Consider the following 26,457-nt stretch of genomic DNA (forward strand, 5'->3'; position numbering starts at 1 on the left):
ATTTCTTTTTATTACTGAATAGTATTCTATTATATGAATATAAGTGTATAATGATTATCCATACTCCTATTGATGGATACTTGGACTATTTCTAATTTTGACTATTATGAATACATTTGCTATAATCATTTTTCGTACTGATTTTTATTGACATGTCTTTTCATTTCTCTTGGGTAAATTTTTAGGAATAGAATTCCTGTGCCACATAGTAGGCATATGCTTAGTTTTATAGTAAACTGGATAAAAATTTCCAAAGTGATCTGGCATCAAAGTCTGTGTTCTTAACTACTATGCTGAACAGTTGAAATGGGCCTTGCTGGAAAAGTAGGATTTTTCCAAATAGAAAATTGAGGGAAGATATTTCTGATTAAGAGAGCAAACCATACACCTGTGAAGTGAATTTCACTCATGAGAGGGAATTGATGTGTTTGATATATTAAGAGATGAAATTGGAAAGGTAATTAAGTCATGTCCTAGAGATCTGCTTGATCACAATAATAAGGATTTATGAATTAATGCCATAAAAGATGGAAACCCATAGGAGTTTTATTTGTGTGTGGGGGGGAGTAAACATTCATTCATTCATTCATTCATTCTCCACAATAAATATTTGCTGAATACTTAAGCATGCACAAGCACCTCAGTGGTCTTTGCAGTATTTTAATATGTGCTAAAGGTTTTAGATAGCACAATGTCAGGAAAGGAAAGAACATCTTCAAAAAACACTGAAAAGACAATTCCAATGGACTTTTTAGTTAACTGAACTTAGCCTCCTGAAAGAGGGTAAGAGCTTAACAGCAGTCAAAGCCTGGATAATTGGAAATTTTCTGTTGCTTTTAACCACGATAGAGAAGTTAAAAGACAGTCAAGTTAGTGCTACAAAGCTGAAAGCAGAATGATTTCTAAGCCAGGAACACAGTACTTCTGTTATATTCATAATACCAAGTATAGCATTCTAAATGTAACAGAATTTAACTGTTCTTGACTTCTATATAGGAAAAAAAAAAAACTTACTTAAACTGCTCTGTAATAAGCATAGGACTTTTAATTTTAATTCTAAGTTGGTATACCATTTTCCAATTATTTTTATAAATTCTGTCAAATAATTTCTTATAATAGCTTTGTTTGTTGTAGGAAATATAGCCAAGAAGTTTATATTTCCTTTGAGACTAATGAAAATTAATGATTTTTAACACCGATTTCAGGGCTTTTTAAATTTAATAATGTATAAATATTGGTGTTTTTTTGGATTTAAGCCAAACTAATTTGCAGAACTTAAAGGTAGAGAGAGATATAATAGCATATCTTTCACAGAAAAGCAGGGTACAATCATATTTAATAATATAAGTTACTTTACTATTATGCCAATGAAGCATTTAAGGTTGTGTGTAACACATGAGAATTCAGAGTGAGTCAGAAAAGAATCTGTAGTCTTAGAACCACTCTACCAGCAATCTTTCTCTTCCATCATTTTCATACCACCTTATTCTGAGTCTAATTGTCACATTGTAATCTCTTAGTTATTTGCACATACTTTTCTTATAATACTTGAGCATTATATTTCCAACCCATCTAAGTAGATTCTCATATTAAATTCTATTTTTTTTCATCATTTAGATTCTCTTTATATTTGATAACGCTAGGGACCACCATTTAATGGTCCCTCTCCACCTCTCTGCACAGCTCTGTCAATTCCTGATTATGAAAAGTATGATAAAAGTCTCAATTTGAAATTATAGCAAGGCAGGAATAAATGCGAGGTCCTGAGGAGACTGGACTGGAAGGTAGTGCTCATTTTAAAATGTAGTGCTAATTTAAAAATAAAGTGAGGAGCACTGAATAAGCCAGTTACTGTCACAATGCTATAAACCCAAATCATTCCCAAGCCCAGTGGTTTAGAACTACAATTACCATCCTCATCACTTAGCTAAACTGGCCTGGTTCTATCAGTTCTAAGCTTCATTCAGGTCTTCTCTACATGTCTCTTAACCTACCTGGAACCATTATCTTCTAACGCGTGTTCTTTTCATGGCAAAAGGGCCGACAGAAACTTGATGTCTTTTAAGGACAGAATTAGAACTGGCACGCTATCACAACTGCCCACATTCTACCAAAGCAAGACACTTGGCCAAGCCCCATATAATGAAGCAGGGACATTTTATTTCCGCATAAGATTGGAAAGTGAAAGTGAAAGAAAGAAAATTGGGGAAAGGACTAAATATCATGAACAGTAATCTAATACAACCCAAGCACTTAAGCAACCTAAAATACTTTCTGTAACTAGACTTCTCTTTTTTGAGTTCCATACCTACATTATATATATTTACATACCTAGTTGTTCCCAGGTGTCTCAACTTCTATCTTTGACAATTCCAGTCTTGCCCAATGGCGTGTTTTAAGTATCTTTTATTTGTAGGCACAGACTCACCCAGTCTCTGACTCATCAATAATGAAGGCAATTTATTAGTCATTCCATTTATGTTGTTTTGCTATAGAAAGTAAATGTCACTGTGCCTGGGCTGGGACCTATAGGCTTGCTGAAAGCATTGACTGTTTTATCTCAAAAACATGTTTCAGGAGATGGGTAGTTTTTAAATTAGGATTCTGCGTCAGTTTTCCTAAGTCCCTAAGTTCTTTTCCAAAAGAGAGAGCGTTAAATTTTATTATGAAGAATGCATTGTGTAGTATGGACATTTTAACAAGATAAATTCCAATCCATGAACTTAGAATGCCTGTTCATTTATTTATGCTTTCTTTAGTTTGTTTCATCACTGTCTCATAGTTTTCAGTGTATGGATCTTCACTTCCTTGATTGTATTTATTCTTAAGTATTCTATTCTTTTTGATACTGTTGTAATGGGATTTTTTAAATTTTCTTTTTTGGAAAGTTTATTGATAATATGTATAAATGCAACTGATTTGTATATTAATTCTGTATCCTGCAGTTTTACTAAATTGATTTATTAATTTCTATGTTTTTTTCCCAGTATCTTTACTGGAATCTTTAGGGTTTTCTATATGAGATCATGTCATCTACAAACAGAGACAATTGAGCGCCTTCCTTTTTTATTTGGATGTTTGTTATTTCTTTTTCTTGCCTGATTGTTTTGACCTGAACTTCCAGTACCTTATTGAATAGGAGTGGTTAAAGAAGGCATCTTTGCTTTGTTTCTAATCTTAGAGAAAAAGATTTCTTCTTTTTACCATTGAATATGATGTTAGCTGGGGCTTCCCTCAGCAGTAAAGAATCTGCCTGCAGTGCTGGAGATGCAGGAGATGTGGGTTCGATCCCTAAGTCAGGAAGATCCCCTGGAGGAGAGTATGGCAACCCACTCCAGTGTTCTTGCCTGGAGAATCCCCTGGACAGTGCAACCTGGGGGGCTATAGTTCAGAGAGTAGCAAAGAGTCAGACATGACTGAAGTGACTGAGCACAGCACATGATGTTAGCTGTTGGTTTGTCATGTATGCCCTTTATTATGTTGAGGTATATTTCTCATATACCTAATTTATTGAGAATTTTATCATGAATAGATATGGAGTTTTGTCAAATGCTTTTTGAGCATGCATTAAGATAATCTCATGATTTTTCTTCTTCATTCTGTTAATGTATTGTATCCCATTTTTTTGATTTGTGTATTTTGAAACATCATTGCTCCTCAGGGATAAGTTAGTCTTAATTATGATATATGTTTTTTTAAAAATGTATGGTAGGATTCATTGGAGAAGGAAATGGCAACCCACTCCAATGTTCTTGCCTGGAGAATCCCAGGGGCGGGGGAGCCTGGTGGGCTGCCGTCTATGAGGTCGCACAGAGTCGGACACGACTGAAGCGACTTAGCAGCAGCAGCAGCAGCAGGATTCATTTTGCTAGTATTTTGTTGAGAATTTTTGCGTCTATGTTAATCAGTGTCTCAAGAAAACTGAAAACAAAATGTATATATATTTCTATACAACTGAACAAATTAAATGAAATTAAAAGTCAGTGAAAAATAAAGATGCATTGTTAGTATAATGACAAGGAACAAAACTATTCTCATTATCATTTATTTAAGCAATACATATATATTCAGACTCTAACTTGTGCTAGGAACTGTTCTAAATTCGAGACTTCAGAGGACTGAGAAAAAAGCATTTAGACAATAAGTTGACCTTGAATCTGGGAACAGAAGGAAAAACAAATTATAATGTCAGTAATAAAATAATTATGTTTTTATTTTTCAGTTTTAACATATCTACTCTGCAGCAAGTCCATATCCAAGTCTACAGTGTCAAAGTGCAGGTTTAAATAAAATCTATCAAAAATATCAAATTCTGTTCATCTTTGAATATTAAAAATTTATTTAATTATTTAAATTTATTAGAATAAAAAGTTCCTATATACTTGGACTTCCCTTGTAGCTCAGTCAGTAAAGAATTTGCCTGCAGTGCAGGAGACTTGGGTTCGATCCCCGGGTTGGGAAGATCCCCTGGAGAAGGAAATGGCAACCCACTCCAGTATCATTGCCTGGAAAATCTCATGGACAGAGGAGCCTGGTGAGCTGCAGTCCAAGGGGCCACAAAGAGTCGGCACGACTGAGCGAATAGCACTTACTTACTTGCTCTCTTATATACTTGGAATATTGGTGTTTTACAGTATACTAAATGCATGTTTGAAATGTCTGTGATATTAAATCATAGGAAAATTTTGCTTTATCTTTCCATTTTTAAATTCAAAATTGATCTCTGATTGCTTGAGAAATGACTGAATACAAAGGTACAACCAGTTGTATGATACTAATATTTTACAGGCTTCCCTGATAGCTCAGCTGGTAAAGAATCGACCTGCAATGCTGGAGACCCCAGTTCGATTCCTGGGTTGGGAAGATCTGCTGGAGAAGGGAAAGGCTACCCACTCCAGTATTCTGGCCTAGAGAAGTCCATGGATTATACAGTCCCTATTTTACAGAAAAATGTATGCAGATCAGATAAAAAGTAAATATAACAATATACTTTATTCCCTGTTTTAAACCTTATGCCAAAGTTGAATCCATTTTTATCTTCACCTTAAAGGATATGTTACTATATTACAGGGCATAAAATTCAGAAAGGAGGTCCTTACACATATAAATACAGCCATAGACCAATAAGCCCATCAATAATAAGAACTATCCTTTACTTTCAAAAGAACAGTCATTCATGGAACAAAAATAAAGTAACTTATACTCTATAAACAACTAGATACATTTAATAGTTGGTTACTTTGTGGTTTGCAAAAGGTTGGCTCAGTCAATTAGAAGGAATAATTAGCTTCAGCATCAAAAGTAGCAAGTTTATTTTGTGGTACTTCTTTGTCTTTCTAAAGAAATGATTAAATATATTGCATTTAAAGTGGTAATACAAAAATGTGGCAACCTTACTATATTAATGAAAATTTATCATTTTGTAATAATATTAGTTTAAAAAATAAAATGTATCTTTCAATATAGCACACAATTAAACACTACACTTCCAGAAGAAACTTTTCTCTGCTTCATAGAAATAGTTCTTCAACATACTTTTTTAAAATATAATGGGATATGAGCTAAATATATAAATTTGATAAAGCTTTTCTCTGTTTAAAAATAATTTACTCAAAAAATTTTAAATTTTAATTTTGTAGTTAAAAATTGATTAGGACGATCACTAATTTGCATAAAAACTGGCTCATTATCATACCAGCTGCTGAAAAATTTGTGAAACAAATTTCATGTTGGCAAGCAGAACTGCAGGCTGTCTTAGATGTAAAAATATCTGTGGGCATGAAAGATGTTCTATGCAATTTAAAGAGAAGTACAGACCCAAATTTCTGAGGATTTCTTCTGCGGATGGTTTTCATTCTTAGTGAAGATGAAAAGTTATAAGGAAATGTTGCCTGACAAAGGTGGACATCCTGGAATTAAACTGACCTATTCTTAAATAAAAATATTAAGGGTACAGCATCCTATAAGCTGAATGAGCTGGCTTGCTCTCAGATGTACATTTGCATTAAACAGTTTTCATAATAAACTGAAATCAACAGGTATTTCAGAATTTATTTCTATATCTTCATATTATTAATTTCTGAGATTGTCCAGAATTTTGAGAAATCTCCATGTGGTCCCACTTGAATTATTTTCCACTACATAATGAAATAGTCAAAGATTAAAATATCTTTATCTACAAAACTTCTCAGTTTTTAAAGTTTTTTATTATTATTTATTGGGTTCGCAAAAAAAATTTGTTCAAATTTTTCCATACTAGTGTACAGAAAACTCCGAACAAACATTTTGGTCAACCCAATTTTATTTTTAATTTTTGCTTGCAAATTTTGGTAGGCATAAAACAAACAAATAAGAAAACCCACAAGTATGCTGCAGAAATATTTTTGTGATTGCACCTTATTATCAGTTTGGTGGAAGATACTAAATGTAATTTTTTTTAAGAAAAAATTATAAAATTATCCAACAAACTCAGATTTTGGAAGAACATATGCTTCAAAAGTACTTTTAAACTGGACTACTTATGTGACATGAGGTTCTACAAAACTTACTAATTATTTTATCCTATGTCCTAAATGTCTCCAATTTATCATGTATAGTTGCTAATGTTGTGATTATTTATTTAGCTAGAAAAACTCTGGTTTCAATTACACTGAAATTTAAATATTAATGTAAAAGTGTTTATAGTCTGAGCTTTGTGTAGTCAAAGTGTGGTTATCTTAATGCAAGCAAGATTCTTTCTTTTATATCAATTAGATATGTTAAATTACTTACTCCATAATTCCTTACCCCTTTTGATTTCTTGGATGATGTACCTTCACTAATATTATGGACTTTTAGATTAAAATAATAAAAGACTTTTAGATCAAAATAAAGTAATAAAAGATCATCTCACATGCTAGCAAAGTAATGTTCAAAATTCTCCAAACCTGGCTTCAACAGTATGTGAACCATGAACTTCCAGATGTTCAAGCTGGATTTAGAAAAAGCAGAGGAACCAGAGATCAAATTGCCAACATCTGTTGGATTGTCGAAAACGCAAGAGAATTCCAGAAAAAAAATCTACTTCTGCTTTATTGACTATGCCAAAGCCTTTGACTGTATGGATCACAACAAACTGTGGAAAATTCTTAAAGAGATGGGAATACCAGACCACCTGACCTGCTCTTGAGAAATCTGTATGCAGGTCTGGAAGCAACATTTAGAACTGGACATGGAACAACAGACTGGTTCCAAATCCAGAAAGGAGTACATCAAGGCTGTATATTGTCACCCTGCTTATTTAACTTATATGCAGAGTACATCATGAGAAATGCTGGGCTGGAAGAAGCACAGGCTGCAATCAAGACTGCCGGGTGAAATATCAATAACTTCAGATATGCAGATGACACCACCAATATGGCAGAAAGTGAAGAACTAAAGAGCCTCTTGATGAAAGTGAAAGAGGAGAGTGAAAAAGTTGGCTTAAAGCTCAACATTCAAAAAACTGAGATCATGGCATCTGGTCCCTCCACTTCATGGCAAATAGATGGGGAAACAGTGGAATCAGTGACAGACTATTTTTAGGGTGTTTCAAATCACTGCAGATGGTGACTGCAGCCATGAAATTAAAAGACACTTACTCCTTGGAAGAAAAGCTATGACCAACCTAGACAGAATATTAAAAAGCAGAGACATTACTTTACCAACAGAGGTCCATCTAGTCAAAGCTATGGTTTTTCCAGTAGTCATGTATGGATGTGAGAGTTGGACTATAAAGAAAGCTGAGCGCCGAAGAATTGATGCTTTTAATTGTGGTGTTGAAGAGGACGTTGAGGGTCCCTTGGACTGCAAGGAGATCCAACCAGTCAATCCTAATAGAAATCAGTCCTGAGTATTCATTGGAAGGACTGATGTTGAAGTTGAAACTCCAATACTTTGACCACCTGATGCAAAGAAGAGATACATTTGCAAAGACCCTGATGCTCAGAAAGAGTGAAGGCAGGAGGAGACAGGCATGACAGAGGTTGAGATGGTTGGATGGCATCACAGACTTGAAGGACATGAGTTTGAGTAAGCTCCAGGAGTTGGTGATAGACAGGGAAGCCTGGCATGCTGCTGTCCATGGGTTCACAAAGAGTTGAACACGACTGAGCGACTGAACTGAACTGAACTGAATATAAGAGAAAAATCAGGCTTAACACATGTAAATGAATTTTCACTTTATAAATACAAATCATGGTTTGTATTGAATATTTTGTTTTTAGTTTAGGACAATATGTATTCCCCTAGATCAATGTTGAAGTGTACCCTCAACAGAAAGTAAAAACAGGGCACATATTTTTCAATTTGTTTTCAGATCTAGAAGCTGTAAAATTGGTTTATCTCATTATAGCTTAAACTATAGAAGGTGGGACATTCAGATCAGATCAGTCACTCAGTCATGTCCGACTCTTTGCGACCCCATGAAGCGCAGCACGCCAGGCCTCCCTGTCCATCACCAAATCCTGGAGTTCACCCAGACTCAGTGATGCCATCCAGCCATCTCATCCTCTGTCATCCCCTTCTCCTCTTGCCCCCAATCCCTCCCAGCATCAGAGTCTTTTCCAATGAGTCAACTCTTCTCATGAGGTGGCCAAAGTACTGGAGTTTCCGCTTTAGCATCATTCCTTCCAAAGAAATCCCAGGGTTGATCTCCTTCAGGGTGGACTGGTTGGATCTCCTTGCAGTCCAAGGGACTCTCAAGAGTCTTCTCCAACACCACAGTTCAAAAGCATCAATTTTTTGGCGCTCAGCCTTCTTCACAGTCCAACTCTCACATCCATACATGACCACAGGAAAAACCATAGCCTTGACTAGACGAAACTTTGTTGGCAAAGTAATGTCTCTGCTTTTGAATATGCTATCTAGGTTGGTCATAACTTTCCTTCCAAGGAGTAAGCGTCTTTTAATTTCATGGCTGCAGTCACCATCTGTAGTGATTTTGGAGCCCAGAAAAATAAAGTCTGACACTGTTTCCACTGTTTCCCCATCTATTTCCCATGAAGCGATGGGATGCCATGATCTTCATTTTCTGAATGTTGAGCTTTACGCCAACTTTTTCACTCTCCACTTTCACTTTCATCAAGAGGCTTTTTAGTTCCTCTTCACTTTCTGCCATAAGGGTGGTGTCATCTGCATATCTAAGGTTATTGATATTTCTCCTGGCAATCTTGATTCCAGCTTGTGTTTCTTTCAGTCCAGCGTTTCTCATGATGTACTCTGCATATAAGTTAAATAAACAGGGTGATAATATACAGCCTTGATGTACACCTTTTCCTATTTGGAACCAGTCTGTTGTTCCATGTCCAGTTCTAACTGTTGCTTCCTGACCTGCATACAGATTTCTCAAGAGGCAGGTCAGGTGGTCTGGTATTCTCATCTCTTTCAGAATTTTCCACAGTTTACTGTGATCCACACAGTCAAAGGCTTTGGCATAGTCAATAAAGCAGAAATATATGCTTTTCTGGAACTCTCTTGCTTTTTCCATGATCCAGTGGATGTTGGCAATTTGATCTCTGGTTCCTCTGCCTTTTCTAAAACCAGCTTGAACATCAGGAAGTTCACAGTTCACATATTGCTGAAGCCTGACTTGGAGAATTTTGAGCATTACTTTACTAGGGTGTGAGATGAGTGCAATTGTGCGGTAGTTTGAGCATTCTTTGGCATTGCCTTTCTTTGGATTGGAATGAAAACTGACCTTTTCCAGTCCTGTGGCCACTGCTGAGTTTTCCAAATTTGCTGATATATTGAGTACAGCACTTTCACAGCATCATCTTTCAGGATTTGAAAGAGCTCAACTGGAATTCCATCACTTCCACTAGCTTTGTTCATAGTGATGCTTTCTTTTTTTTTTTTTCATTTTGATATTTGGCAAAACTAATACAATTATGTAAAGTTTAAAAATAAAATAAAATCAGAAAAAAAAAAAAAAGAAAAAAACCATAGTGATGCTTTCTAAGGCCCACTTGACTTCACATTCCAGGATGTCTGGCTCTAGGTCAGTGATCACACCATCGTGGTTATCTTGGTCGTGAAGATCTTTTTTGTATAGTTCTTCTGTGTATTCTTGCCACCTCTTCTTAATATATTCTGTTTCTGTTAGGTCCATACCATTTCTGTCCTTTATCGAGCCCATCTTTGCATGAAATGTTCCTTTGGTATCTCTGATTTTCTTGAAGAGATCTCTAGTCTTTCCCATTCTGTTGTTTTCCTCTGTCTTTGCATTGATCGCTGAAGAAGGCTTGCTTATCTCTTCTTGCTATTCTTTGGAACTCTGTATTCAGATGTTTAATCTTTCCTTTTCTCCTTTGCTTTTCGCTTCTCTTCTTTTCACAGCTATTTGTAAGGCCTCCCCAGACAGCCGTTTTGCTTTTTTGCATTTCTTTTCTATGGGGATGATCTTGATCCCTGTCTCCTATACAATGTCACGAACCTCATTCCATAGTTCATCAGGCAGTCTATCTATCAGATCTAGGCCCTTAAATCTATTTCTCACTTCCAGTGTATAATCATAAGGAATTTGATTTAGGTCATACCTGAATGGTCTAGTGGTTTTCCCTACTTTCTTCAATTTAAGTCTGAATTTGGCAATAAGGAATTCATCGTCTGAGCCACAGTCAGCTCCTGGTCTTGTTTTTGCTGACTGTATAGAGCTTCTCCATCTTTGGCTGCAAAGAATATAATCAATCTGATTTCCGTGTTGACCATCTGGTGATGTCCATGTATAGAGTCTTCTCTTGTGTTGTTGGAAGAGAGTGTTTGCTATGACCAGTGCATTTTCTTGGCAAAACTCTATTAGTCTTTGCCCTGCTTCATTCCGTATTCCAAGCCAAATTTGCCTGTTACTCCAGGTGTTTCTTGACTTCCTACTTTTGCATTCCAGTCCCCTATAGTGAAAAGGACATCTTTTTGGGGTGTTAGTTCTAAAAGGTCTTGTAGGTCTTCATAGAACCATTCAACTTCAGCTTCTTCAGTGTTACTGGTTGGGGCATAGACTTGGATTATTGTGGTATTGAATGGTTTGCCTTGGAAACGAACAGAGATCATTCTATCGTTTTTGAGATTGCATCCAAGTACTGCATTTCGGACTCTTTTGTTGACCATGATGGCTACTCCATTTCTTCTGAGGGATTCCTGCCCCCAGTAGTAGATATAATGGTCATCTGAGTTAAATTCACCCATTTCAGTCCATTTCAGTTCGCTGATTCCTAGAATGCCGACATTCACTCTTCCCATCTCTTGCTTGACCACTTCCAATTTGCCTTGATTTGTGGACCTGACATTCCAGGTTCCCATGCAATATTGCTCTTTACAGCATCGGACCTTGCTTCTATCACCAGTCACATCCACAGCTGGGTGTTCTTTTTGCTTTGGCTCCATCCCTTCATTCTTTCTGGAGTTATTTCTCCACTGCTCTCCAGTAGCATATTGGGCACCTACTGACCTGGGGAGCTCCTCTTTCAGTATCCTATCATTTTGCCTTTTCATACTGTTCATGGGGTTCTCAAGGCAAGAATACTGAAGTGGTTTGCCATTCCCTTCTCCTGTGGACCACATTCTGTCAGATCTCTCCACCATGACCCGCCCATCTTGGATTGCCCCATGGGCATGGCTTAGTTTCATTGAGTTAGGGAAGACTGTGGTCCTAGTGTGATTAGATTGACTAGTTTTCTGTGAGTATGGTTTCAGTGTGTTTGCCCTCTGATGTCCTCTTGCAACACCTACGGTCTTACTTGGGTTTCTCTTACCTTGGGCGTGGGGTATCTCTTCACGGCTGCTCCAGCAAAGCACAGCCTTTGCTCCTTACCTTGGACGAGGGGTATCTCCTCACTGCCGCCCTTCCTGACCTTCAACCTGGGATAGCTCCTTTAGGCCCTCCTGCGCCCACACAGCCATGGCTCCTTGGACGTGGGCTTGGTCCTCCTGGCCACCGCTCCTGGCCTCGGGTGTGGGTTGCTCCTCCCGGCCGCCGCCCTTGGCCCCGGGCGTGGGGCGTGGGGTATCTCCTCCTGGCCACCGCCCCTGACCTCGGATGCAAGGTAACTCCTCTCGTCGCCGCCCCTGACCTCGGACGCGGGGTAACTCCTCTAGTCACCGCCCCTGATCTCGGACGTGGGGTAACTCCTCTCGTCGCCGCCCCTGACCTCGGACGTTGGGCATCTCCTCTGGGCCTCGCCCCCTGACCTCGGACGTGGGGTAGCTCCTCTCGGCCATTCCTGCGCCGTCGCAGTCTGGTACTCTGGGCCGCTGCCCCTGACCTCGGAGGTGGGGTAACTTCTCTTGGCCGCCGCCCTTCGGGCATGGGGTCCTCCCAGCTTCTGCCCCTGACCTCGGACGTGGGGTGGCTCCTCTCGACCGTGCTTTAGCGCGCCCGTCGCAGCCGCCTGTGCTTTAGCGTTCTACTAAAGATTGATAAATTTTAAAAGCTGTAAAGACAAAGGTAACTGTATTTATTGTACTAATTTTCAAGTCTTTATGAAAAACAAAACTGCATCAAAGCATACTGTTCACTGTTCCTAAAAATATCTCATTAACTTAAATTCACATCTTTTTCATGGGCCACATTTAAGCTTAAACTAACATTTCAGTCTTTCATTCTTTTTTTCACACTTCTTTTTCACCAGTAGTATCTTTTTATCGCATATTTGCAGCAAGAATGTAAAGAATGTTACATTTGTTCACCACAATAATATCATAACTGATGAAAACATTTAAATGAATTAACATTTGTCATCATGCTATTTTATTAAAATAATCATGAGCACTTATCATAAAACATGTTAGATTTCATAAGTTTTAATCACAGAAGACTTAATGAACATGATAACTGAACAAAATTGGAAATTTTCAGAAAGCTTCCACAAATCTTCATTTAGGAAACTAATCAAAGAATGTTTACTGAGTACTTTGTACAGTTATGGTAGAGTAATATATGAAATTTGCTCTCTATACTCAAGCAATTCACCATCCATGTACAAGATAATGCAAATATGCCTGAAATGAGCAGTAATGTTCTTTTGAGTAATGTTTTGAGTAAGTGTTTTAGCATTATGTGACTATTTTGACTGTCATCTCTAGCTGAGTTCTTATAAGAACAAATTAAACCAAATTAAAACATTGTTAACAGAAACAGACTACTTATATTTTCTCTGCTTTACCTCCCTGATGTATTAATAAACCATCTATTTCTCACCTGTATTATTCCCATTGCCTCCTAACTTGTTGACATAATATTAGACTTGTTACTCTATATTTCATTTCTAATAGTAGTTGAAATAATACTTAGAGGATGGAAGTCAGATCCTGTCACTCCTATGCTTTAAAAAACTGAGATGGCTCCCCATTTCATTAATGGTAGAGTCAAATTCCATACGAAGTGAAGTGAAGTGAAGTTGCTCAGGCGTGTCCGACTCTTTGCGACCCCGTGGACTGTAGCCCACCAGGCTCCTCTGTCCATGGGATTCTCCAGGCAAGAACACTGGAGTGGGTTGCCATTTCCTTCTCCAAAGTCTTCCATGATCTTCTGTCCACCCCTTAACACTCTGCACAAGCTTATGTACAGGTCTCCGTTGTCTATGCCCTTTGTTCATTCCGATTCTGCCATGCTGGCTTCCTTCTTGCCTCAAATACCTCAAGTGTGCTCCACCCTTAACGGGGACTTCGCAGTGGCTGTTCCCTCTGTCTGGAACACTCTTAACTTCAAATATCTGCAAGTCAGATGGCCTAATCACCACCTCTGCTCCAGTATCCTTGACAATTCTCTCTTAAATTTTGTCTTACTCTTCAGCTCCAGCACTCTCAAGTCTCTTTGCTCTAGTTATTGTTATTGTTATGGGAGAAGGCAATGGCACCCCACTCCAGTACTCTTGCCTGGCAAATTCCATGAATGGAAGAGCTTGGTAAGCTGCAGTCCATAGGGTCGCTAACAATTGGACACGACTGAGTGACTTCACTTTCACTTTTCACTTTCATGCATTGGAGAAGGCAATGGCAACCCACTCCAGTGTTCTTGCCTGGAGAGTCCCAGGGACGGGGGAGCCTGGTGGGCTGCAGTCCGTGGGGCTGCACAGAGTCGGACACGACTGAAGCGACTTAGCAGCAGCAGCAGCAGTTATTGTTATTGCATTCTAATAAACTGTAATTATTTCATTATTTATTATGTTTATCTTTTTTTCTTTTTGTGCCCATGAACCTAAAGGTCCTTTGCATTGCCCACTGGTATACCTCAAGCATGTAGAGTAGTGCAGGACTCAAAGTGGGCACTTAATAGAAGTGTGTGATGTAAATAAATGACCGTGGGAACAAATAGCAAATGCTAGGGTCTTATTTTTCCTAAATGTGCAATTTCTATTAAAATGAAAGCTACGACTGAAGCTACTTAGCAGCAGCAGTTATATTGTATTTAGATTTTTATTTTTTATTATCTTATTTCCAATCACGAGCTTTTTCTGGAAAAACTGAAGTACCATCACCCATGCATGTAGAATAAGCAAAAAAAAAAAAAAAAAAGTTAGAAAAATTATCAAGAATCTTCTCTTTATTATTATTGATCAAATATAGTAGTTCAAAGTTAAAATCTAATTATTTGGGACACTTGCTATTTAAAAGAATACATCCCTTGTCATGCTAAGTTATTAGTCAGATCATTCAACAGGCAGATCAAAGTCTGAGCTGTGGGCCACTTTCAGAAAGGGGATACCATATGTAGGTTTAGGGGGAAAAAAAGATTAAGTAGATTCTCCCCTTTGATGAAATCAGACCTCTGCACACTTGCTTTATTCCCATTGCTCTTCCACTGGTGCTGACACTCTTTTCCCTGCCAGAATATATAGATATGTGCTTAAGGGTACACACAGAATTATGTGAAATTCATCCTTATGTTAACTAAAGCTCTACTTATCTTCTACAGAAAAAAAGAACATATTGGAATGCTAATCTGGTAAATAATTTTATATCTAATCTCATTGGTTTTCATACAAATGTTTCAAAATTCTCAAACATTGGTTCTTTGCCTACCTGTAACTACAAGGTAGTGATACAGAGTAGATGAAAAAGCAGCACTCGATTTTGACATGGAATAAATATTTGCTAGAAGAACATAGGAGGGTGTTGGATTCAATTACTACATACTGGCAACTGACTTGAACTTGATTTATTTATTCATTCATTCATTTGTTCAACAGTTACTGAACTCCATGCCCCACAGTGTATTGTATAACTTGGTTCAGAGGTAAGACCTGGTCTTTGCTTTAAAAATGGAATGCAATTATCAGCTAGTAAGAGATGGAAAGATTTTTTTAAAAAATAGGATGCAATGTATGAATTTCCCTGGACATGCAAACATATGCAAAACTTCCATAGAATAAATAGAATGAAAATTTCTTCCTTCTGAAACTAAGTAGCCAGTATTCACTTGTGTTAGTCTCTCAGTCCAACCAACCATTGATGGCATCACTGACTCAATGGACATGAGTTTGGGTAAACTCCGGGAGTTGGTGATGGACAGGGAGGCCTGGTGGGCTGTGGTTCACGGGGTCGCAAAGAGTCGGACACGACTGAGCAACCGAACTGAACTGAACTGAGCCTCAGTCATGCCCCACTCTGTGGCCCATGAACTGCAGCCCACCAGGCTCCTCTGTCCATGAGATTTTCCAGGCAAGGAAACTGGAGTGGTTTGCCATTTCCTTCTCCAGGGGATCTTCCTGACCCAGGGATCGAACCTGGGTCTTCTGCACTGCAGGCAGATTCTTTACCAACTGAGCTACCAGCTGCTGCTGCTGCTGCTGCTGCTAAGTCACTTCAGTCGTGTCCAACTCTGTGTGATCCCATAGACGGCAGCCCACCAGGCTCCCCCATCGCTGAGATTCTCCAAGCAAGAAGACTGCAGTGGGTTGCCATTTCCTTCTCCAATGTATGAAAGTGAAAAAATGAAAGTGAAGTCGCTTAGTCGTGTCCAACTCTTAGAGACCCCATGGACTGCAGCCCACCAGGCTCCTCCATCCATGGGATTTTCCAGGCAAGAGTACTGGAGTGGAGTGCCATTGCCTTCTCCAGGGAAGCCCCATATTCAGTAAAACTTAGCTTAATCAGTTCCCTATTTTGAGCATTCTATGATTTTGATTGTGTAATATCTTTTTTTTTTTTTTTTTGCCTTAAAATTACACAAGAATGTGCATTTATATGGAGAAGGAAATAGCAACCCTCTCCAGTATTCTTGCCTGAAAAATCCTATGGACAGACGAGCCTGGCAGGTTATAGTCCATGGGGTCTCAGAGTTGGTTATGACTGAGCGACTTAAGCATGCATGTGCATGTGCATTTAGAAATGAAATCCCCATGGTGATATCCACATGGCATTTCTGGAATATACAACTAATTATGTTTCTCTGTGCTTAAAGCCCTCCAGTACCCTCTCCCCCCTGCCACTGAGGACAGAGCCTTTCATGACTCAGGCCAAGCCTTTACCTCTCATGTTCTGCCTTCACATTTTGCTTTTCTAAAATCAACCTTCTCAATTTTCCTTGCACTGCACTACTGTTTGATTCAACAATGTGGAGCTTCTTATATCGTCCTCAAAATCAAACTATGATTTTTTATGCTTTGGAATATTTTTTGCGCTGTTTACCATGCCTAGAATACCATCACAACTTTTCCCTCTGTTAAACTGTGCTGCTGCTGCTGCTAAGTGGCTTCAGTCGTGTCCGACTCTGTGCGACCCCATAGATGGCAGCCCACCGGGCTCCCCTGTCCCTGGGATTCTCCAAGCAAGAACACTGGAGTGGGTTGCCATTTCCTTCTCCAATGCATGAAAGTGAAAAATAAAGTGAAGTTACTCAGTCGTGTCCGACTCCTAGTGACCCCATGGACTGTAGCCTACCAGGCCCCTCCATCCACGGGATTTTCCAGGCAAGAGTACTGGAGTGGGTTGCCATTGCCTTCTCCCTATTAAACTCTACCTGTCCTTTAAAACTTCTTATATCCACATTCTGTGAAGCCTTCCCTGAGAACTGTTCAGTTCAGTCGCTCAGTCGTGTCCGACTCTTTGCAACCCTATGAATCGCAGCATGCCAGGCCTCCCTGTCCATCACCAACTCCTGGAGTTCACTCATGAGGCCTGTTACCCACTGCTAATTGTACCCTCAGAATTGCATTTAAGTTTTCCTTTGTTACTTTTTTGGTGGTGAGCACTCTAGTGTATAAAGAAGTAGAAATAGAATATTGTACACGTGAAACTTACATAATGTTTCAAGAAAATGTTTCCTCAATACAAAATAAAATTTTAGAAAGTTTGCTTTTTGCATTTCCTTTGGTTACATGTTAAATGTTTGCTGATTTCATTCTGTCTCTACCTGGCTGGAGCACTTTGAGATAAGAGACATAACATTCATTTATATTTCCATTTTATCTCTCACAGTATTGGTGATAGTAGTTGTTCATAAATATTAATTAATTGAAATGAGTTTAATTTGGCCATTTTAAAAGTTACTGGGTTTTTTTTTTTTTTTTTTGGTTTGTGCCAAATGGAAATGTTTTTTAAGAATCTACAGTTTGCCTCTCAATAAGAACTAATTGGTCAGATTTTCCTAGCACAAACTAATCCATGATGTTATATTAGATTTATGTTAAAACTACATTAATGCATTAAGATTACTCTTCAAAACAGGAAGCACACCTCAAAGGATATGATCTCAGTATAGCTAACTTATTTTTTAAGCTCACAACCTCGACATTGAAATATGTTATAGACAGCTGACTCTTTTATTATATTTTCACTTGGAACCACTTTTTAAAACTATCAACATTTATCTAACTTTCATTCACACCTCCAGGTCCGGGAACTATGTATCTTTTTTCCCAATAGAGTAATTACTAGTTAACTATATGAAACTTATGCATTTTTAAATGGTGGAGACTCAATCTGACAAAGAAAATTGGTTATTTTAAAAGGGAAACATTTCTATTTATTAGAAAGTGATATGGATACTGTAAATGGCATTTCAGGTCAGGTACCAATTATTTCAGATGGAAAGGGAAATGTAAAGAATTCAGTAATATTACAATGAAAGTTCATACTGGCGCTCCCTGTCTATTGGCGTGTGTCAGTGTATCACATTTCAACCTCACTGAAATAACACATCGGTCCAGGTTTGTGTATCTAACTTTTGAGAAATCATAATATCCATAATGATTGCTGGATATTATTTGAATTATTTATTAATATTTGGGTAATTTACCTGTCATTGAGAAATATTTTTATTCTCATTAAGTCATCCTGGCAAAAAAATAAAATAAAAATAATGATTAAATTAGAATATTTATTTATATGCCAGAAAGCTTCTCTAGTCATCACAGTGATTTGTCTGTATGAGAATGGGGAAGATACATTTTAAGGAAGAATTATGTCCTGAAGGTCTGCGCATTTTAAAATTTGGAAAAAGAAATCCTAATGTTCCTAAGTCATAGGCTAATTTTTAAAAATATAAATAAATAAAATTAGGATACTAGTAACATACAAAAGCTATAGTTGAGTAGCAGTGTCATCAGCACCAAATCATAAAGACAGAGGAGTCAGCTCTAAAATAAACTTGGAGGTGATTTATTCTACACTAGTTTAGTTTGGAAACTTATTTATAAAGCTGGTAGAAATTATAACTTTTAATATACTTTTAACTCACCAAAGGACACATATGGACCTATGATAAAGGAATAGCAAATATCAGGACACCTTCTACCTTTAAAAGTAGTCATCTGTGTTCTTGGAATTGAAAGCAATGTTTTGTGACAGTGAACGTGTGGTTGGAAATGAAAACAGAGGACTGTGTTAAAAAGCCAGTTTCACTAATCAACATAATAGTACTAAGTACCGTCTGGATCCTGTGATTCTGTACTGTGTTAATATCATGACCTCTAAAGCTTCCTTCATTTGCATCTTCAATTCTCATCCTTTATCAGTCAATTCCAAGAAGACCTCTTGCATACTCTGTGTTCCTAACCTCATGTTCTAAACCCCAACTAGAGTGATTTTATGATCCAATCCTCAATACTGTTACTGCCTAAATCTGGACACTGGACAATTTTATACACAGATGTTTATAGATGGTACAACATGGAGATATTATTTATCTGGAAAACACAACAGTAAAAGATTGATATAATATCCAATCTTGTTACCAGCTTTTAAGTCAGTATTAGAAAGTACACATCTTATATACCAACATAGGTCTCCATATCCATGCTGCAAATACATCAGAGTCACTCTGGTTGGAATATGCATTGTCCATTAGAAATATATGCATGTGTGCATGTGAGCTCAGTCATGTCTGACTCTTTGTGACCCTATAGACTGAAGTTCACCAGTCTCCTCTGTTCATGGAATTTTCCAAGCAAGAATACCCGAGTGGGTAGTCATTCCCTTCTCTAGGGGATCTTGCAAACCCAGGAATCAAACCCAAGCCTCTTGTGTCTCCTATGGCTTCTTCACCAGTTGAGCCACTGACTTTGTGAATGATATTTGATGAAAACAAATTAGGTGATTAATAACTACCCAGGGATAAGGGATGTGGAGAAACATTGTTATAAATTTGTTGTCAAGTCTGGTATAAATTAAAAGATAGATTTATTAACAATACTTGCCTAGTGCCTTTTGCCATGGTTATTTGTAGTGAAGATCTCCAAACATATTTACATGACCTACTCAGTTTAGTTCAGTTCAGTCTTTCAGTTGTGTCAGACTTCTTTGCAATCCCATGAATCACAGCACGCCAGGCCTCCCTGTCCATCATCAACTCCCGGAGTTCACCCAGACTCACATCCATCAAGTCAGTGATGGCATCCAGCCATCTCATCCTCTGTCGTCCCCTTCTCCTCCTGCCCCCAATCCCTCCCAGCATCAGAGTCTTTTCCAATGAGTCAACTCTTCGCATGAGGTGGCCAAAGTACTGGAGTTTCAGCTTTAGCATCATTCCTTCCAAAGAAATCCCAGGGCTGATCACCTTCAAAATGGACTGGTTGGATCTCCTTGCAATCCAAGGGACTCTCAAGAGTCTTCTCCAACACCACAGTTCAAAAGCATCAATTCTTCAGCGCTCAGCCTTCTTCAACAGTCCAAATCTCATATCCATACATGACCACAGGAAAAACCATAACCTTGACTAGACGAAACTTTGTTGGCAAAGTAATGTCTCTGCTTTTGAATATGCTATCTGGGTTGGTCATAACTTTCCTTCCAAGGAATAAGCGTCTTTTAATGTCATGGTTGCAGTCACCATCTGTAGTGATTTTGGAGTGCCAAAAAATAAAGTCTGACAGTGTTTCTACTGTTTCCCCATCTATTTCCCATGAAGTGATGGGACCAGATGCCATGATCTTTGTTTTCTGAGTGTTGAGCTTTAAGCCAACTTTTCCACTCTCCACTTTCACTTTCATCGAGAGGCTTTTTAGTTCCTCTTCACTTTCTGCCATAAGGGTGGTGTCATCTGCATATCTGAGGTTATTGATATTTCTCCTGGCAATCTTGATTCCAGCTTGTGTTTCTTCCAGCCCAGCGTTTCTCATGATGTACTCTGCATATAAGTTAAATAAGCAGGGTGACAATATACAGCCTTGACGTATTCCTTTTCCTATTTAGAACCAGTCTGTTGTTCCACGTCCAGTTCTAACTGTTGCTTCCTGACCTGCATACAGATTTCTCAAGAGGCAGATCAGGTGGTCTGGCATTCCCATCTCTTTCAGAATTTTCCACAGTTGATTGTGATCCACACAGTCAAAGGCTTTGGCATAGTCAATAAAGCAGAAATAGATGTTTTTCTGGAACTCTCTTGCTTTTTCCATGATCCAGCGGTTGTTGGCAATTTGGTCTCTGGTTCCTCTGCGTTTTCTAAAACCAGCTTGAACATCAGGAAGTTCACACTTAACATATTGCTGAAGCCTGGCTTGGAGAAGTTTGAGCATTACTTTACTAGCATGTGAGATGACTGCAATTGTGCAGTAGTTTGAGCATTCTTTGGCATTGCCTTTCTTTGGGATTGGAATGAAAACTGACCCTTTCCAGTCCTGTGGCCATTGCTGAGTTTTCCAAATTTGCTGGCATATTGAGTACAGCACTTTCACAGCATAACTTTCAGGATTTGAAATAGCTCAATTGGCATTCCATCACCTCCACTAGCTTTGTTCGTAGTGATGCTTTCTAAGGCCCACTTGACTTCACATTCCAGGATGTCTGGCTCTAGGTCAGTGATCACACTATCGTGATTATCTGGGTCGTGAAGATCTTTTTTGTACAGTTCTTCTGTGTATTGTTGCCATCTCTTAGTATCTTCTGCTTCTGTTAGGTCCATACCATTTCTGTCCTTTATCGAGCCCATCTTTGCATGAAATATTCCCTTGGTATCTCTAATTTTCTTGAAGAGATTTCTAGGCTTTCCCATTCTGTTGTTTTCCTCTATTTCTTTGCATTGATTGCTGAAGAAGGCTTGCTTATCTCTTCTTGCTATTCTTTGGAACTCTTTATTCAGATGCTTGTATCTTTCCTTTTCTCCTTTGCTTTTCGCTTCTCTTCTTTTCACAGCTATTTGTAAGGCCTCCCCAGACAGGCATTTTGCTTTTTTGCATTTCTTTTCTATGGGGATGGTCTTGATCCCTGTCTCCTGTAGAATGTCACGAACCTCATTCCATAGTTCATCAGACACTCTATCTATCAGATCTAGGCCTTTAAATCTATTTCTCACTGACACTGTATAATCATAAGGGATTTGATTTAGGTCATACCTGAATAGTCTAGTGGTTTTCCCTACTTTCTTCAATTTAAGTCTGAATTTCAAAATAGGGAGCTCATGATCTGAGCCACAGTCAACTCCTGGTCTTATTTTTGCTGACTGTATAGAGCTTCTCCATCTTTGGCTGCAAAGAATATAATCAATCTGATTTCCGTGTTGACCATCTGCTGATGTCCATGTATAGAGTCTTCTCTTGTGTTGTTGGAAGAGGGTGTTTGTTATGACCAGTACATTTTCTTAGCAAAACTCTATTAGTCTTTGCCCTGCTTCATTTCGTATTCCAAGGCCAAATTTGCCTGTTACTCCAGGTGTTTCTTGACTTCCTACTTTTGCATTCCAGTCCCCTATAGTGAAAAGGACATCTTTTTGGGGTATTAGTTCTAAAAGGTCTTGTAGGTCTTCATAGAACCATTCAACTTAAGCTTCTTCAGCGTTACTGGTTGGGGCATAGACTTGGATTACTGTGATATTGAATGGTTTGCCTTGGAAACAAACAGAGATCATTCTGTCGTTTTTGAGATTGCATCCAAGTACTGCATTTCGGACTCTTTTGTTGACCATCATGGTCACTCCATTTCTTCTGAGGGATTCCTGCCCACAGTAGTAGATATAATGGTCATCTGAGTTAAATTCACCCATTCCAGTCCATTTCAGTTCGCTGATTCCTAGAATGTTGACATTCACTCTTGCCGTCTCTTGTTTGACCACTTCCAATTTGCCTTGATTCATGGACCTGACATTCCAGGTTCCCATGCAATATTGCTCTTTACAGCATCGGACCTTGCTTCTATCACCAGTCACATCCACAGCTGGGTATTCTTTTTGCTTTGACTCCATCCCTTCATTCTTTCTGGAGTCATTTCTCCACTGATCTCCAGTAGCATATTGGGCACCTACTGACCTGGGGAGCTCCTCTTTCAGTATCCTATCATTTTGCCTTTTCATACTGTTCACGGGTTTCTCAAGGCAAGAATACTGAAGTGGTTTGCCATTCCCTTCTCCAGTGGACCACATTCTGTCAGATCTCTCCACCATGACCCGCCCATCTTGGATTGCCCCATGGGCATGGCTTAGTTTCATTGAGTTAGGGAAGACTGTGGTCCTAGTGTGATTAGATTGACTAGTTTTCTGTGAGTATGGTTTCAGTGTGTCTGCCCTCTGATGCCCTCTTGCAACACCAACCGTCTTACTTGGGTTTCTCTTACCTTTGGCATGGGGTATCTCTTCACGGCTGCACCTACTGCTAGGGCCTTAATCCAGTATTGTACTAAAGCAGCCAAATGTGTTCTCTATACATCGATGCTGGAAATATGGAAAATATTTATAAACATGGTGAAAGTATGATATCCTTCCTGATACATCAAAAAATTGACAAATACAGTTGTAATTTTAATTTTGAAAATCAGGCCACTCTTAAATCATGTACTTAAAATCCATTGCTAAGAATGTTAGGGTTTGTAGAATACTTTGTATAATCAAAAATGCAAACTGATCAAATGAGCACACCATAAAACCAAGTAAAACAATCTATCCATACAGTATCTTTCCGTGTTTATATCATTTATATTGTATGTTACATTTGAAATAATTGACCACATGAGGAAGTGAAAAATATTACTGCAATATACATAACATAGACTTAAAATAGAGTGGTATTTTGTTTGTCAGATTGTGCTGATACTTTTTTCAGTTTAGAAATATCTTTAATTTTTTTAATTAAGGCATAAACACAGCCTACAAAATCTGATACACAATTATTTTAAAATACAAGTCATTTCTTCTAGGCAAATTAGTATAAGTTCAGAAAGTTCAACCAAATTTTAGAAAGGATTAAAGCCATAGTTGACTAAAATTAGTTTAATATTCATATCCTATTATTTGGCACTTATATGAAACAGATTTAAGATTTCTAAATGGTTTGAAATGTTCAAACATTCTTATGGTATGGTTCGTATAATTCTAAGATATGTCCTTTTCAGCTTAATGTATGCTTGATATTATGAAACATTTATTTATAGTAATAGAAATCCACTCCTTTATTTATTCATCTATTTTGATATTATGAAGCAATTATTTATAGTAATAGAAATCCATTCCTTTATTTATTCATCTATTAAGCTCATATTTCTTCATTGCCTTCTTTTGCCCTACACTGAATTGTTTTTAGGAATGTGATATATAGTAAGTATCTGGCTCTTTTACTCTAGAAAGTATAAATTTCTTTGAGAAAAAGGACCATTTTTTATACCATGTGTTTCTGGTACCACAGAGTTTGAGTGCAAGATCAGATCAACAACAAAAATACTTCATTCCTTTAACTAGCTGATTTTGTTTTTAGGGTTTGATACAGATTCTAAGAGGGAGTGCAGAGAACATCTCTCTCTGTCTCTTCTCCTCCCCACCCCTTACCCTTTACTCTCTCTTTCTTCATAGATGTTGTAAACTTGAAATTGCTATCTTTAATAACTGGGAAAGCCTGCTTCAGAATGAATTCTATCTACACAGGGGTAAGTTTAGACAAGATGTGCACAAAGCAGTTACATCCACTGGAAGTCAGACAATATATAGAGTTCAGTCAAATTTGAACCTGATTTTGAGCAAAAAATGGAATATCAATAGCTATAGATGAACAAGAATTATATTTCAGGCCTGTTGTTCAGTTGCTCAGTCATGTTTGACTCTTTGCGACCCCATGGACTACAGCACACCAGGCTTCACTGTCCATTAGCTCCTAGTTTGCTCAAATTCATGTCCATTGAGTCAGTAATGCCATTCAACCATCTCATCATCTGTCATCCCCTCCTCCTCCTGCCCTCAATCTTTCCCAGCATTGATGTCTTTTCCAGTGAGTCGGCTCTTCACATCATGTGCTCAGAGTACTGGAGCTTCAGCTTTAGCATCAGTCCTTCCAGTGAATATTCAGGACTGGTTTCCTTTAGGAATGACTAGTGTGATCTCCTTGCTGTCCAAGGGGCCCTCAAAAGTATTCTCCAACACCAGAGTTCAAAAACATCAGTTCTTCGGTGCTTGGCCTTCTTTATGGTCCAACTCACATCTGTATATGACTACTGGAAAAACATTTTAGACTATACAGACTTTTGTTGGCAAAGTGATGTCTCTGCTTTTTAATATGCTGTCTAGGTTGGTCATAGCTTTCCTTACAAGGAACAAGCGTCTTTTAATTTCATGGCCGCAATCACCAGCTGCAATGCTTTTGGGAACCAAGAAAAAAAAGTCTGTCACTGTTTACATTTTTTCCCTGTCTATTTGCTATAAAGTAATGGGACCGGATGGCACTTAGTTTTTTTTTTTTATTATTATTTTTTATTTTTTTATTTTTAAAATTAAAAAAATTTCAGGTATACACGTGTTCCCCATCCTGAACCCTCCTCCCTCCCCCCTCCCCCATACCATCCCCCTGGGCCGTCCCAGCGCACCAGCCCCAAGCATCCAGCATCGTGCACTGAACCTGGACTGGCATCTCGTTTCATACATGACATTTCATATGTTTCAATGTGGCACTTAGTTTTTTAAAAGTTGAGTTTTAAGCCAGCTTTTTCCTTCCCTCCTACATTTCTCTCTTCCTTCCCTCCTGCTTTCCTTCCTTCTCTCTCTTTTTTTTCCTTTCCTTTCTTCATTCCCTTCCTTTCTCTCTCCCTTTCTTCCTACTTTAAGCATTTTGAAAACAACAACTATAAACGATAATGCATATTGAGAATAAAGATGAAGACTCCCTATCCTTTAGGACCAGAGGGTCAAAATGTGCTACATTTACATTTCTTTTATGGAAGTGAAAATTATTTTTACAAAAAACCCAACATTTTTCTGTCCTTCTAATAATTCAGATAATAAAGCAATTCTAGAAATATATATGTTTTTAAAAGAATACACTTTATAGAAGGTGGTTCTAAATCCTTAAAGTATGTCAAGAGAGCATAAATTATAAATTGCCTTAACTTTATTTGAACATAATAACTTAAATAAAAAAGTAGAAGAAAAATATGTTGCTTTTTACAGGAAATATGTAAATTTGTTTGTGACTGTATGATACAATTAATAGATACTGTCTGATTTCACTGCTATGCTATATGATATGCATCTTGATAATAATGGTTTTAGAACTTTATTTAAAAACTGTATTGCTGATTATTTTCCATATAGCTCACAATTATCAAACAAAATTTGTGAGTACAAAATCAAATATAAAGGCATTTTGTTTCCAAAAAATAAATAATATTTTTTTAGGGACAGAGGGATAATGTATAAATATATTTAAAACTTATACACACACATATAAAAACACACAGGAAAAGTGTTCTTACTTGTTAAAAGGACAGTTTCACTTTAATGTGACAAAATTTCAATTTCAACTAATTTTAATGATTCTGAGATATTAAATTTATTTTTTAAAACAAGACTTCTTCAAAACAGTGTAATATATATTTTTTTATATTGCCACCTTTGGAGCTGCTTACATTTTATAGCCAGAAAATACTGCTGACAGATAATTAAAAATGTTAGTTTAATAACATTAAGACAAAATGGAGACTAGCGTTAAGATTTGAGATTCAAAGTTATTTCTGTTCAATGTGCTTTATTTTGTTATTTTAACAATTTAATGTTGGGCTGTGGCCAAAAATGTTTTTCTACTATTATAAGCTGTACCT

General features: G+C 37.8%; 1 long non-coding RNA gene across 4 annotated transcripts in view; it reads left to right on the top strand.

The window, feature by feature from the left end:
• Positions 1 to 26,457, top strand: part of LOC139183059 (uncharacterized) — a 53,923-nt gene that overhangs the window by 16,763 nt on the left and 10,703 nt on the right. The window contains exon 3 of one of the 4 annotated variants that reach the window (XR_011566516.1): positions 24,224 to 24,625. The exons of 1 other annotated variant lie outside the window; for it this stretch is intronic. This is a non-coding gene — a long non-coding RNA (uncharacterized lncRNA). Of the gene's footprint in view, positions 1 to 4,222; positions 4,289 to 4,788; positions 5,454 to 24,223; positions 24,626 to 26,457 lie in introns of those variants that run through there. 2 more of the 4 variants (XR_011566517.1, XR_011566518.1) reach the window with 2 other exon arrangements.

Source organism: Bos indicus, chromosome 5, assembly GCF_029378745.1.
Source record: "Bos indicus isolate NIAB-ARS_2022 breed Sahiwal x Tharparkar chromosome 5, NIAB-ARS_B.indTharparkar_mat_pri_1.0, whole genome shotgun sequence".
Taxonomy (NCBI): domain Eukaryota; kingdom Metazoa; phylum Chordata; class Mammalia; order Artiodactyla; family Bovidae; genus Bos; species Bos indicus.